Source organism: Lynx canadensis, chromosome E2 (assembly GCF_007474595.2).
Source record: "Lynx canadensis isolate LIC74 chromosome E2, mLynCan4.pri.v2, whole genome shotgun sequence".
In the NCBI taxonomy this organism is placed as follows: Eukaryota; Metazoa; Chordata; class Mammalia; order Carnivora; family Felidae; genus Lynx; species Lynx canadensis.
Window position 1 is genome coordinate 26,685,550 of NC_044317.1, and position 3,528 is coordinate 26,689,077.

The 3,528-nt window shown below is 43.7% G+C and overlaps 1 pseudogene; it reads left to right on the forward strand.

The window, feature by feature from the left end:
• Window positions 1-1,903: 1,903 nt before the first annotated feature.
• Window positions 1,904-2,004, forward strand: LOC115503630 (annotated as a pseudogene).
• The last annotated feature ends 1,524 nt before the right edge of the window (window positions 2,005-3,528 follow it).

A 3,528-nucleotide genomic window follows, 5' to 3' on the forward strand; every position in this document is an offset into this window, starting at 1 on the left:
GGCGGAGTGGCAAGTAAATTCATTAGTTTGAGAAGAGTATGGGGGAAGAAGAGGGATCATTTACTCATCAAGATGCTCAGATGCCTACTAGGTGCCCTGGGGCTCCTGGTGTGGACATGAAGAAGAATACGATGGGTTGCTGCCCAGTGGAGGAAATAGTAACATGAGGTAATAAAAGCTCGGATAGAGCCGTGTCTGATGTGTTCGGAAGCTCAGAACGAGTGGTGTCTTCCCACCTGGACAGAATAGGGGTTTACAAAAGCTTTACAGAGGAAGGTGCAGAAGAATGGGGCCTTTGGGTATGAAGAGGACTTTTTCAGCAGGTCCACAAATGTGGGGGCGGGAGGGGAGGAGTCATTCCAGACTCAAGCATCCACTGTGAGCAAAGAGGTGGGACTGTCAAAGTTCGAGATGAAATTTCTCTCCTTCAAACCGGCCCCTCCTTCTGCCTTCTGCCTTCTGTATGCCAGTTAATGGCTGCACTATTCACCTGATTACCTGTATCTATCTGGCAGGTAACAGGAAAATTCAGTTCAAAATGGCTTCAACAACAGGGGATTTCTAGGCGCAATAACTGGAGAGTCCAGGACTTCATGGTCAGTTGATTCAGCAGCCCAAAGGTGTCTCTGGGGATCTAACTTTGTTTTGCTGTGCACATGGTCGGCTCTAGTCTATGGCTCATCCACGGGGGTCACTAGATGTTTGCCAGCTAATCTGGGTCTACGTGATTCCTTGGTCTTTTCCAGGGGTAGGGAAGGGAGAGCATTCAGTCTCAGCCTTCCAGTAGAGAGTTCTGACATTCACCCTTACTGGCAAGTTTAGACCACATGCTCACTCCTGAACCAAAACGATAGCCAGAGCAATGGAATGTGTTAATTAATGTAAGTCGGTCAAAGCCCACCACCGATGTTACGATAGGGTGAGCTTCACCAAAGCATGTGGGCTGCACAATGGGGAAGATTGGGGGTGAATTCTGGAGAGACGGTCTGGGTATTTTTAGAACGGGGAAAGCTGGGTAGAAAACAAATAAATGTCCACTACAATCACTACCCAGTTAGGAACGTGGGAGAATTCAGTATTGCTTCCCTCTCACTTCCCTATGTCCAACTGGTCAATACACACTGCTGATTCTATCTTCTTCTTCTTTAATGTTTTATTTATTTTTGAGACAATGCAAGCAGGGGAGGGGCAAAGAGAGGGGAAGAGAGGATCCAAAGCAGGCTCTGCACTGACAGCGGTGAACCCGATGTGGGACTCGAACTCACCAACTGTGAGATCATGACCTGAACCAAAGTCGGACACACAACCTACCAAGCCATCCAGGGGCCCCTGCTAATTCTACTTTCTTATCATTCTTTTGTCTTTTTATCATTCTTTTGTCTGTCCATTCTTTTGCCTCTGTTTGAGCGCTCATCATTTTTCACCCATACTCTTAAAATCCCTCCTGACTGGGTTTTCTCTGTCTCTGCTCTCTCCTTGCTCCAAAGTTCCTTTGTACTTGTCTTGCAGTGATCTTCCTGTTATTCCCCAGCTTACAACCCAAATCACCTCCATGGGTTAAATAATAAACTCTAAACTTCTTGATAAGTCTTAAATGGCTTCCAAGAACTGTGTTATTAGCTTGCTAGGGCCACCATAACAAAATACTGCAGACTGGTAGCTAAACAATGGAAAATTTTCTCATAGTTCTTCAGGCTGAAAGTCTAAGATCAAGGTGTCAGCAGGGATGGTTTCTCCTGAGGCCCCTCTCTCCTTGGCTTGCAGATGGCCACCCTCTTGCCATGGCCTCACATGGCCTTTCCTCTGTGCATGCACATCCTTGTGTCACTTCCTCTTATAAGGACACCAGTACTACTGGATCAGGACCCTACCCTTAGGACCTCATTTAACCTTAAAGGCCAGGGCTTGCTTGCATAGCACAGAGTAAAACTGGAAGGAAGTCAGAAAGATTAGCACGGACCCTGCACATGGATGACGTGAATTTGTGAAGCATTCCATAGTTCTCATAGGACCGCCCCACAGGTTACATGCTAATCACAAAGAGGAAAATGAACTCTTACAATGGAGAGATCTACTTGTCACCACTATATGGAAGTGATCAAGCCTAGCACACTAACGTGGGGCAGCCTCTGTGCCTGTAAGATAGCATGCGGTCTGTGTGCTGACTCAGTTATGATTCCAACCTGAATCCAATCAAGCCTCTAGACTTCACAGGAAATATGGGAATTGGGGGGAGGGGAGTGGTGAGAAAGAGTTAAATGACAATAAGAGGAAACACGTAGATAAAATCAGAATATGGGCCATTCTACAAGGGCACCACTAATAAAGCACTGTTTGGGGGAATCTGGTACCTGACTGTAAGACATATTTTTTATATCCTCAGACAGACAAGATGGTGCTTCATAATCCACTCAGGTGTACAAAACGCTAAGACTCTCAAGGGCATGCTTTATAGCTCCTTTCAGCTAGACAGCATGCTTCTGATACAGGTATACCTCATTTCATTGTGCTTTACAGAGATTGCGGTTTTTTAAATTATTTTTTAAATTTTTTCTTTTTGCAAATTGAAGGTTTGTGGCAACTCTGCATAGAAAAAGGCTATTGGTGCCATTTTCCCAACAGCATTTGCGCAGTTCACATCTCTGTGTCACATAATGGTCATTATCACAACATTTCAAAAGTTTTCATTATTATTATATTTATATATAGTATTTATGTTATGTATATTATATATTTATATATTACATATGTTATATTACATATAATATATAATAATATAATTATATTTATATATAATATTATTATATTTGTTACGGTGACCTGTGATCAGTGAGTATGACTTGCTGAGAACTCAGATGACAGCATTTTTTAGCAATATTTTTAAATTAAGGTGGTACAGTTTTTTTTTCGACAGTGCTATTGCACATTTAATGGACTACAGTATAGTGTAAATGTGAATTTTATATGCACTGCGAAACCAAAAAATCCATTTGACTCGCTCTCTTGGCGTGGTCTGGAACGGAACCTGTAGTACCTCTGAGGCATGCTGGTACTCCTTAGGATGTAGTCCAACAGAAGCTTTGCAAGGAGCCCAGGGTGAGCAAAGGCCTAACTCAAAGGGCCTGATCCTCATGTCCTAATGGGATGAGATTTTGCAGAAGTCTTGGAAAAGGGTGTGTGTATTTTGCAAGTGAGAGAAAAGCAAATAATTTGTGGCTGGAGGGCACAAAGGTCTCATGGCAATTTTTAAGACATAGCTTCAAATTCTTTAAATCTGAATGGGCTCTGTGACTAGTTTGAACAATCCAGCATGGAAGACGTGACGCTGTGTGATTTCTGAAGCTAGGTCATAAAAAGTAATGTAGTCTCTGTCTTGTTTACCTAAATACGTGTTCCCAGATTGATGGGCCATTAGATCAGAACCTGAGCACCCTGAGGCCACCACACTAGACAGGCTACATGGACATGCTCTCGTGGGCGATCCCAGCTGAGCTCAGCCTTCCAGCCATCCCAACCAAGGTGCTCTGC